Raw genomic sequence first — 12,419 nt, forward strand, 5'->3', positions numbered from 1 at the left:
TCCTCGAACCGCGTCGTGATCGAAAGGATTCTTTAGATTGTTGAGGGATCTTGTCCTCCTCGAGGATTCAACATCTAGCCGACTCGGTGTTGCATGTATCGGGATAAAATAAACCACAGAAGTTCAGTAAAAATCAATGTCCACAAGGAGTTCTTTCTTCTGTACAATTTATTTGCTGTCTTTTCTCTCTTCCTCTCCCCCTCCATATATCCATCCCGTTTTATAAGCAGAGAGGGCTTTTGATCGCAAATAACAGAATGTACAGCTTATCAGCCCGGTCACCTTGTACTTGCAGAAGAACCAAGCAATGTCCAAAGTGTCAAAGAAAGACAAGATTATAAGTAGGTGGTAGGCCTTAACAACTAAATAATAGAACAGTAGAGGAAAAAAAACACAAACACTTTGACCTACTCAGACTGAGGCAAAGGTTTCTTGTCTAGAGAGTAATAATTTCCCCAACAACCCCATCAAGACTTTAGACCCTTGAGACGCATTTGACTGCTTAGACCCCTTGACCATTTTGGCTTTTAGACTTTAAACTCCTTCGACTTTTTATACCTTTTAAAATCCTTTAGACCCTTTTATGACTGGTAGACCATACAGACCCGTTAGACCCTAACTACTATTAGAATATACCCTCAAGACCCCTTAGATCTCAATGACCCTTTATACCTTCACACTCCTTTGATCTGTTAGACCTGTAGACCCTTTAGCAGAATTACACCCCTTTTGACCTTTTTAATCCTTTTAAAACCCTTTCAACACCTTCGACGGTTAGACCCTTTACATCCCTTTAGGGTCTAAAAGGGTTTATGGGTCCTTCCAGTGGACAAAAAGTAATGGAACGTTTTTCATCAATTCAGACCCGCTCATCCCACATGGTTTTCACTGTGCAAATACAGTCATGTTTATCAGGCCTTTCAACCCCCCCACAGGCAATAATTTTCCATCAAATCAAACTGAAAATCAACCTTATCACGGAATGCACCTCAACGATGACCACCCTCCATCGGGAGATGAGCATCTGTCCCACTTGGGGGTATTCTTTTTAAGCCTCTCCCTAAAGTATAGGGCAGTGATATTCACTATTTTTTTGGAAGGGGACGACTTTTACCGATAAGGCATCAGCGTGAGAGCCACCACACCGCCAGCAGGACTCTAAAATGGCTGCTATTAGGCCCTGCCTCGACGTCCCCCCCCCCCTTTCCCCATTGTGGTTACTGGACGGCAAGCATAATTGTTTACATACAGTTGCCATCTACTGATATAGTGATGTTACTTTTACTCTTCACATTGGAACACTCATTTGAAACCATTGGATCAATTTGATAGCATTTATGGCGAATTATGATGGGATATTTTCACATTTCTTCACTATTGGCCATGCATCAGGGGCCGCACTTTAGGCCACCAGGGGCCGCCAGTGGCTCGTGTGCCGCATAAATGAAGAACAGGGTATAGGGGAAGGCTTATTGCTGTTGTAGGGTTTGGTTCTTCAATTATCATCCCCAATTTTTCATGGTACCTGAGAGTTTCTTTGACTCATGGCAGTGCTAAACCACCATTTAGATGTTTTTTTTCTGCACTCTCAACACTCCCAATTTCTGAACTGTATAAATTACTGAGCTGAATCGCGGAGCTGGCATAAACTTTCGAAATGCAATTTTGCAGCCGATCCCTTTGGCCCATGATCCAATGATGGCCATATTTTTGTCTGACCACCATATGACCTTGGCCTTTAACATTTAGGGATAGATTGTCGATAAAGAAAAAGTATCCCCATCTACAATTTATGCATAAAACTCAATATTATGAAAATTGGAGGAAACTTCTTCAAGTTATGATCAAAAAGGTGTTTTTTTTTTATAAGTAGGTCACAATCCAAAAAAGTAGGTCAAGGACACGAAACAAATGTCAGGTGCACAATTTCAGTGCAGGTCCACTATTATGATACAAGAAAATGTTGGAAGGCCAAGTGGTCTTTGAGATTTTATAATGGCAAAATTGAGCGATGACAAAAACAACATTATTTTTTTGGACCACCATTTGACCTTGACCTTTAATCCGGAGGGTATGATGTAAATTAAGTGCAATATGAATCTGGCTCTCGGCTACCTAGAGGAGGCAACTTCGTTCTGATAAGATGAACCTTAGTCAAGTTTTGGTGGAAAATGTAAAATGTCAATAATTGGGCCATGACCTTAAAATTAGGTCAAAAACTTAATCATGTCAACCCCACGTACTTTTCATTCCCATTATTGATGCAAAATTTCATTCTGAAATCCCCATCTAGCTCTGAGATACAGCTCTGACATCGGCAGAAGAAAGGGAGAAAAAAATGGTGGATTAGTACTCCCGGGGGTGTAAGATCTTGACCTTTAACCCAGAGGTGTATAATGTAAATGAAGCTTAAATGCACCTTGTACTGGGCTATGTAGGGAGAGGCAGTTTCGTTCTGAGCAGACAAACCTCAGTTCAATTTTGGTGAAAAATGTTAAAATGTCTACAATTGGGTCATGCCTTTAAAATTAGGTCAAGGTCAAAAAATGTAAACCTTACATTACCATTATTGCAGCAAAATTTAATTCCAAAAGTCCTCAGATATTGGCATAAAATAAATGGAGAAAAATCTAAATGATGGCGAATACTCTTCAGGGTGTAAAACCTTGCCCTTTAACCTTGAGGGATATGACAAACTAGATGTAAATGAGCCTTTCTCTAAGCTATCTCGAGACAGCAATTTCGTTCTGATCAGACAAACCTGAGTCGTTATGGTGAAAAATGTTAAAATGTCTATCATTAGGTCATGACCTTAAAAATAGGACAAGGTAAAAAATTTTTTTACATCAACCCCACATACGTTTCTGGCTCCAAGGTATAGCTTGGAAAGTTATACAGTTCGGAAACTGGGAGTGTTGAGAGTGAAGGAAGAAAATAAAAAATAAAAAGTAAATGCAAAAAAAAAAGAAAAGAAAAATAATTTTCCAAATGGTGGTTTTGTACTCCGAGGGGTCTAAGAAACTGAGGTACCATGAAAAAAATGGGGGTGTCAATTGAAGAAAAACCCGACAACAGTAATAAGTCTTCCCTTATGCTATAGGGAGAGGCTTAATAACCTGTAAAAGAAGGGGAGGGTTTGGGTTGGGTGAATGAGGACAGAACAGATTATGAGTATGGATGGACTATGACATGAGGAGGTGGTAAACAGCCATCTTGAATCCCTGGTGGGAAGAACGAGTTCTTCTGAGAAGAACAGACTGAGAAGGTTGGTTTTCGCAGGTGAGACAAAAGAGGAACAAAAGAGTGGAGATGAGCAGTGAGCCTCAATTTTAGGAATTTTACCAAAAATGGGTTACTCTCAAACCATGTGCACCCTGCAGAAACCTGATGGGAACATTGCATGGAAAGAGCAAAGGGTACAAGACCACAAAGGAGGTGGTAGAAGACTGAGAAGCTACCAAACTGTCTGCCATTTTGGTGCCTCCTACTGTTAACATTATACAAGTAATTATCATTCAATTATATATTCATTCTTTTAGCTTGTGTGGCATCAAAGATTACCATCGGTGTAGGCCGACTATGGGTTAATTAACAACTGTTCGCCCATTAATGCTCGCAGGGCTCAATCCTGTCGTTAAGCCACGGATCACATGACAGTACTTTGACGACATTATTTCATTTGTATATGAGTATTGTCTCCTCATTTCTCATTTTGGTTACCTCCATCATGGCCCAATAAATAAATAAATAAAGATATTTAAAATAATAATAATGACAATAATATCGCTTTATGCAAGTTCTATATGCCATGAAATGTTTACATCTTATGATATGGTTGGTTCAAAAACCTTGTGTAATTCAATTAGTCTGCTGATTGTAAAACAATAGGCTGATGGATCATTTTGCCAAAAAAATTCTGTATACCATCTGGATGACCAATCGAACACCTCTTGCTTTTCCTAAATCCAACTGTCTTATGCCTGTCACCAAATTTTACACCCGCAAAGTTCACCAGACCCTGTTCTACTTTGTCTCTGGCAAAGCCAATGGTCCAGATGGCATTCCTGATGTTGTCCTCAAATGCTGTGCTCCGAAACTATTCAACCTCTCCTACTCCACTGGTATTTCCCCAAACTCCACGAAGCAAGGCTATGTCTTCCCTGTCCCAAAGAACGGCGACATGTCAGATCCCTCCAATATCTCATCAATAAGCAACCTTCAACCCACCTCAAATCCTGTTCTCGCCTCTCTCCTCAAATCCTGCATCACGCTAGCCCTTTTTCCTCTGTAGCTTTCAATCGCCATGCCACCTCATTCTTAATAGGCATTACCTCTCTTTCGAACAGTCTCACCAGTTGTATGTTCCCAACTTCTATCTAAATTAAAGTCACGAATCAATCGAGAGCAGAATGGTTAAATAAATTTGCCATAAAATATTACAAAGAGCTGACATTTCGGGCCTCACCCTTCGTCGAAGTAAACTATAGACACACAACAATGTGGGGATCGTTGATGTAGGGTGATGACATCACCAATAGACCATGGGCCACCGTAGACCCCCACCCCCCTCCGGGGATTTTTGTAGACTATGTTTTTCAGATAGCCTGACTCATGCCTTAGCACAATCCGGTTGTCTGCAAAAAAAAAAAAAAAAAAAAAAAAAAAAATATCGGTGGTGGGTGTGGTCGTGACGCCCCGCAGTAACCCCACCCCCCATTCTGAAATAAGGAATTTGGTCTCCGTAAATATCTTCGCTTTCCCTTAGGTGAGGACGCTGAAATTTCTCATACTTTACCGTTGGGTCAAGTCTGAACTGAAAATCTCAAAATTAAATCCAAGATGGCCGCTATAGTGACATCATTTCCGTAAAAGTCATTTTCTTGCTGTTTTTAGACCTAATTTTGAAATTTGTCATTTGTGGATGTTTTTTCTTTAAAACTTATGCATAATTTCTGTTGTTCACTAGTTCACTGCAATCATACATGTAGTATTCACAGATTTTTGAATTGATGTTGATGTTTATTGATTTCTGTATTTCAGTTTAGATGAGACTTTTCAATGGCCGACAAGAAGAAAACAGATGAAAAACCCTTGAAATTAAAGGCCAGCTCACGGTCTAAAGCCAAAAATTCGCATGAAGGCTTATCCTGTATTATACACTATGTGAAACACACCTCAGATAAAAAAGTTAGACCACTTTCAGATGTTAGTTTCTCGAAGATAGAAGAAACAGTGGAACTGCGACAGAAGAGAGCTAATGCCAGTGAAAGGCTTGATGATATTTGTATGGAGGTACCAAAAACTTTCTACAAAAACGTGCACGGAGCGCACAGATGGTGTTATATAAATTTCACGAACACGTCCCGCTTCCTCAAAAGAAAGGGTCCTGCTGAAGACACGAAGTACCATTTAGCGCCAAGAGACGCAGATCCTCAGAATTGGCTGCAATATTATTTCCTGCGAACAAATGTCTCTTCTGCGACAGATCACGTAAAAAGGTACAGGGAAGGAAGAGAGGCTTGTGAAGTGTGTTACAAGTAGTGCAGAAGAGTCAATCAAAGCAGCCGCTGAGAAAATGAAAGATGCCAATATATTGGCGAAAGTACAAGATGTTGATTTAATCGCCTGTGAGGCACACTACCATCCGTCGTGTCGTATGCACTATACACGCACAGATGATCAGCATGAAAAAACTGGTGTAAACACTTCTGTCGTGGAACAACAGAATGCTCATGCAGCTGCATTTGAGCATGTCTGCCAATATGTTGAGAACAGCATTATCCATGGGGCCAACGTTGAAAGAGTTACAATGCTCAAGGACTGATATTTGCAGTTTATGTTGAGCAATAGCCCCAAATTTTACAATGTCAATTACAAAACTGACAAGATAAAAGCAAAGTTGACAAAGAAATTTGGAAGCAAAATACAGTTTTGGCAACCTAATTACAGGAGTGAACTTGTTCATTCGACGGAAGTTCCAAAAGGTGAGGCCATCAAGTCTGCATTCGAGTTGCTGCATCCGACCTGAAATGCCTTGAAGAAGCAGCACTACTCCTAAGAAGACTTATTCTTGGCTCCAAAGAAGAATCCACAGAGATGCCTTGGCCACCTTCACCGAGCTTCTTAGTGGAATTATTCACCCACCTACTCAATTGCAAGATTTTCTCTCCTGGGTGATTACTGGAAAGAAATGTGCAGATGCGTCGACGAAAAGAAGCAGATTGGTTGATTCCTTTGCTGAAGATATTTGCCAAGCTTTGACAAGAGGGCAATGGACAATGCCCAAACACCTTCTTCTGGGTATGACACTAAGGCATTTGACTGGTAGTGCTGAAATCGTCACTCTGTTGAATCGATATGGACACTGTGTTTCCTACTCTCGTTTGCTGGAACTGGAAACGGCCATGCGTAAGAGCATAGTGGAGAGAGAAGGCATTATTCTACCTTCAATTCAGCCAGCCAGAAATGTTGTTAGTCATCTATGCTGGGACAATTTTGACCTGAACGAAGAAACACCTTCGGGTACTGGCACAACACACACGGCCCATGGGATAATGATCCAGGAGGTTCTTGTAGATGCTTTCAGCAAACCCCCTCTTGCATTCAAGTTCCCGTTCTCAAGAACAAGCAGTGCTCAGTGGTTTATAATCCTCAAGAGATAGAGCCATGTTTTGTCAATACCAAGACTGAACCATCCCTTGTATTATCCATCAGTGATGCCCCACAGACACAGAAACTTGGGCCCAATGGTCGGATATAGTGTGGGTATTTTGCAGGGCACTGCTGCAGAACGTGACCCAGATGGTACCTGGATGGGCTGGTTGGGTAACCATGACAGCGAAGAGCAAAGATGACAAGGATGTGTTATCCACAGTTGACTACATGGCTCCCGTGAATGCCCCAGTTACTGAGAATGCCACTGTCCAACACCTCCTGAACTTTCCCAGGCAGCATCCAGAGAAATGGGCCAGCACTACACAATCGTGACGTTTGATCTGGCGGTGGCCAAAAATGCATATGCTCTTGTATGGCAGAATAACCGTTTGTTTGAAGACGTAATTGTCAGGATGGGTGTTTTTCACACTTCCTGTACATATCTTGGTGCTCTTGGAAAACGGCTTTTCAGTCCAGTGGCTTTGAGGAAATAGTAGTGGAAGCTGGAATCTGCCCCAGTGGGTCTAACAAAGTGATGTCCGGTAAACATTACAACAGAGCATTGCGTGTTCACAGGCAAACACTTGAAGCCTTAGAGCATCTGTTGTTGAGGGCTTCCGAGACATCAGAGGGGCAGATTATTGGAGACGAAACAAGAGGCCTCCTGCAACGCTTATCACTCATTCCAAGTAAGGAGAATCTATCGGAAACTCTGGCTAACAATAGCTGCACACGGCTGCTGATGCTATACAACAGTTTCAAGGAAAAAGGTTCGCAAGGGAGAAATGGGGAAAACCGCTCAGTTTTGGTTGGATTATATGGATAAAGTATGGCTGGTCTTGATGTTTTTCAGAGCAACCAAAGAGAACAATTTGGATCTTCATCTGTGGTGTCTGCAAAACCTGTGTCGCATGTTTTTCATCTATGACCGACCAAATTATGCAAGATATACAACGGTATACATGCGGACTCTCCTAAACCTCCCCAGTTCCCATCCTGGAGCTCAAGAGCTTTTGCGGTTAAATGGATTCAGTGTGAACAGATCCGAGGTACAGTCATCGAGAAATGCAGTTGATCTTACCATTGAACAAACCATCAATCGACATGCAAAATCTCACGGGGGAATTATTGGATTCAGCAGAAACTATTCTGCTTACTACAGATGGTGTATGACAAGACACTCACGGGCAGGTTATGTCCAAGCCACCATGGAACTGACAGGAATGGAGAGTCAAGGATGTTCAACACACAAGGATATAAGGACCTCATAAATACTCCGCAGTGAAACCGATGTTCGCAAGGTTGTTGATGCCAACACAAGCTTCATTAACCCTTTCGATGTCGAGGATAAAGATGTCCTCTATTGTCTGTCATCAGGAGTACCAGCTCCACCCGAAGTTGAGCAGGATCTTCTATCAGCGGACAATCGTGGGAAGATATTACACGAAGCATTTGTACAAGAAAGGCTAATCAAGAAAGAAAAGAGTTTCCACGAACCAATCAAGAAAGAGAAACTCAAAACATTTGCGTCACTAGCAAAGTCAGTTAAAGTTACAGGGACAGACAAAAAAATTAAGAATGTTATTGCACAACGGAATGTGTTTGGCCAATTGATATTGCTGGCTCTTAAATACAACATAAGCATGGAAAAGGTCCTCAGTTATTCATTGGGGCCCATTCCATGGGCTCTAACAACAGCTACAGGATCCCCAACGAAAACAGACAAGGCCAAGCCAATGCATACCCTGGAAGGACATGCTAACTTGTCACAGCGACCGACCAACGAAAGCATGAGTTACATAATCGATGGAAATGCCCTACTACAGACACAAGTTTCCATCCCAGAAATATTTGGTGAACTGGCTGAAAGTCTGTTCGCACAACTTCTGAAAGTACGATGGATAGACTTCGTGACTGATACTTACAGAGACATGTCGATCAAAGAAGCAGAGAGAGAACACAGAGGAGCATCGTCAACGCACTGCATCAAGAGTCCGCTTACGAAGATCCCACGTGACTGGAAGAAGTTTCTGCGTAACTCAAAGAATAAAACACAACTTACCAAATTGCTTCTGCTGGAATGGAAAACGCCAAAGTACTCTGCAAAACTGGTCGAAAGAAGAATCCTGTTTGTCTGTGAGAGAGACTGCACATCCATCACAAGCTCAGATGGTAAAACTACTGAATCAGAAGATGTGGAGGAGCTACATTCGACTCAAGAGGAAGCAGACGCAAGGATGATTCTGCACTGCCTACATGTGGCTTCACATTCCTCATCTGAGTCCACAATTGTAATTAGATCACCAGACACAGATGTATTCTTGTTGCTGCTGAAATTTGCGCAAGATATTCAACAGCGAGTGTTATTTGACACAGGAGTCGGCAACAAACGACGGATGATTGACGTTCATCGTGTAATCGCAGAAGCTGGAAAAGATATCTGTTCGGCACTACCAGCATTGCATGCATTTTCTGGGTGTGACACGAGTTCATTCATACGAAAGGGGAAGCTGCTTCCATTGAAGACTCTTAAAGATCATCCGGATTTCTTGGCTACGTTCCTCTCATTAGGAAGTTCACCTGATGTGAGTGATACTCTTTATCAGACGTTAGAGCACATCACATGTTTGTTGTACAGGAAGAAGTCAACATCATCTGATATCAACAAGCTCCGTACCGAGCAGTTCTTGGAGAGGTTCAAGCCAAAATCTGGATCATTGTTGACCAGTTACAATGGAGTTGACTTGAGCATACTACCTCCATGCCGGGCATCACTGCGGATGCACATACAGAGGGCTAATTACCAAGCACTGGTCTGGTGCAGGGCAGACCAGGCTATGCCAGATGTACCAACGCCAGATGGGCACGGTTGGTGCATAGTAGATGGCGAATTGGATTTCCAGTGGACGGAGGGAGATTTGATGCCGAAAGAGCTTGTGGATTTGTACGATGTACCGGAAGATGAGGATGAAGAGGAAGAGGACCTTCCAGAAGTTGAGAGTTTTGAAGATACAGAGGAATAATTTTCCATGTTTGCCTTCGTGCTAGTCCGTTATTATATAGCCAGTACATTGGAACTCATAGAGAACACTGCCACGAGTTTCACCACGTGAACGGTTGTTAGTTGTTAGACTCTACTGTACCATTTGCAAATATACCAATGTCACAAGTTTAAACTTGTTCTTGATAGCTTTGGAGAACCTGGACAACATATATATTGGTGGATTTATTGTTTATCAAGATATGCTTCAATAATCCTTGATGTTTGTCCACTAATTCTGAGATTTGCTAATTGGAAACGAATATTGGCACATGCAAAATAAAACGCATCATTTCAATTTGATTTCAGTTCAATTTATAGTGATGGTTAATTGATAATATGACAAGTGATTGATATTCACATCCGTGTGATAATGAGAGCATCTGAATTTATTCTGCTTAGTAATAATCAACATGTCGGAGATGATTGGAGAAAAATGCTCAAAAATATCATTTTCTGTTATGACGTCACTGTGACGTCATTGATCTTTGGGTCAATTAAATTTTCTTCATGTTTTTTTTTTTTTAATAAAGAACAGCTTTTCTAAAGACAGCAAGGTGAAATTCACCAGGATTCACTCAAAAGTACACAAGAAAATAGCAAAATCTCACCCCACCCCCCATTCCTAAAATTATCAAAATTGCGTCAGCAAGGTACAGTTAACATAACCTATACTTTTATTCCACCAAAATTCTGCTTGCCGACAAGCAGATTTCAAAAAGACATATAACAGGCTATTCAAAAATGATAGTCTGCAAAAATCCCCAAGGGGCGGGGGGGGGATGGTTTCGACTATTGGCCCATGGTCCACAATGACCTCACAGCCGACGCGCAACAGGTGAGCGATGCCTTTTCAATGGAGGTGTGAACGTCATGAGTGATGTCGAGTATTTTGTAGATGGAAGATGAGGAAGAAGGAAATACATTCAAAAGACTGAAGAAGAAAAAAAATACATTGAAAAAAACCCCACAGTCTGCATTGGTGGCACAAGAGACTACGAGACACCACTCATTCGAGCGCATACCTCCACCAGGCTTGCTTTACATTTTGTATTCCACAAATACGCCAGATCTGCATCCGGATCTTCACCGAAACCTAATCAATTCGTCCTTGCCACAAACCCAAACTATCCACCAAATTTCATCAAAATCCGTTCACAACTTTTTGAGATATTGTGCTCAGAGACACACAGAGACTTTCAGACAGTTGTGAAAACCCAACCGCCTTCCACCTTCGATGGTGGCCGTAAAAACAGGGAGCAAATGTAAATGAAAAACAAACCCGTGATGGATCGAGCGTCCTGTCTGGTTAAAATGACAAGAGACGGGCAAGTCATATTATTGTTTCTCATGACGAGTTGGGTGTCATATCCAATCGGCTAATGAAATGTGTCGGTTATTCCTGGATCGTGGCTTTCCTACTCTTCATGAAGGACACTGTGGGATCTTGAAATTTTACCAACCAATGCCAGCAGACAGGACGCCAAGTTCGACGTCCATCTGGGAACGGCACACACATTGATGAATCACCCGGATGACAGTCTATAGCTTGGTCGGGATTCAAACCCAGGCTAGATAGCTTAGACGTGAGTGTGCGTACCTCAAGGCCATCCAGCCAGCCCAATTTACCTGTACCACCTACAATGCAATTTACTGAATTCAATGTTCACTTTGCAATAAACCTATATAAAAATCGGTGAAACGGGACAGCTTGGAGAACGTCTCAACGATGTCATTACAAACAATAATGGCATGCACAAACCGGTCTCTCATCATTTTAACCAGTCAGGACACTCCATCCATCATGTGTGTGTGTGTGTGTGTGTGTGTGTGTGTGTGTGTGTGTGTGTGTGTTTGTGTGTATTTGGGGGAGGGGGCATTTAATACTCCTGCATGGAACAAATGATTCCCTTAAACTCAAAGGACAGCATTCCATCCACAAATTTGGAACACCAGTACCAAATGTTCTAAATGAAAAGTTTTCTTTCTGTTAAGACAATAACTAAAACTCATCTCATTCTTCTCTTACATTTCGTACTGTTTTATTATCTTGTGCCACAAATGCAGACCGCTACTTCTTTGCTGGAATTAACCTTTACTTGTATTCTCCAAATCAATCGTCCAGACTTGACTCTCCAACTCATTTAAATATCACATTTTCCCCATCTTCATTCTTTGTCTTTTCACCCAGGGGGCCCTCTTGTTTTTTTTTTTTTGGTTACTACAAAAAAAAAAAAGTCAAAAAATAAAATCACATGTTGATTTACTGGAGGTCGAGAGTACTCCTCACCCCATCAAGCTTTCACAGCAAAAACAGTTCCAGGATATTATTCCTTGAAGATGAACGAGGATTCAAATTTCCATCCAGATAATATGATTATTATCTTCCCAGACATCAGCTCTATCCTTTACAAGTCCAGTATGCGATAAATGCATTTTGATAATGAAACAATGTTACTTGTCGCTGCGCATAATTAATCTGAGTGTCCACTTTGTATGCATGTGAACCCATTTGAGCTTACAATAACTAACTAACTAACTAACTAAATAAATAAATCGCACTTGTCTGTTTTTTCTCCTTAATAAAGTAATCTGAAAAGTAATCCAAATGAAAATAAGACTAACGTATCAGATTATAGGAGTTAGAATGAATAACTATGCTGGATTGTAGTTCCTGATGCTCATTAGGGGCTGGTAGGATAGCTGAGAGGTATGCACACTTGCC

The sequence above is a fragment of the Eptatretus burgeri genome, chromosome 18 (assembly GCF_056783735.1).
Source record: "Eptatretus burgeri isolate ZD-2024b chromosome 18, Ebu_testis_v1, whole genome shotgun sequence".
Lineage (NCBI taxonomy): Eukaryota > Metazoa > Chordata > Myxini > Myxiniformes > Myxinidae > Eptatretus > Eptatretus burgeri.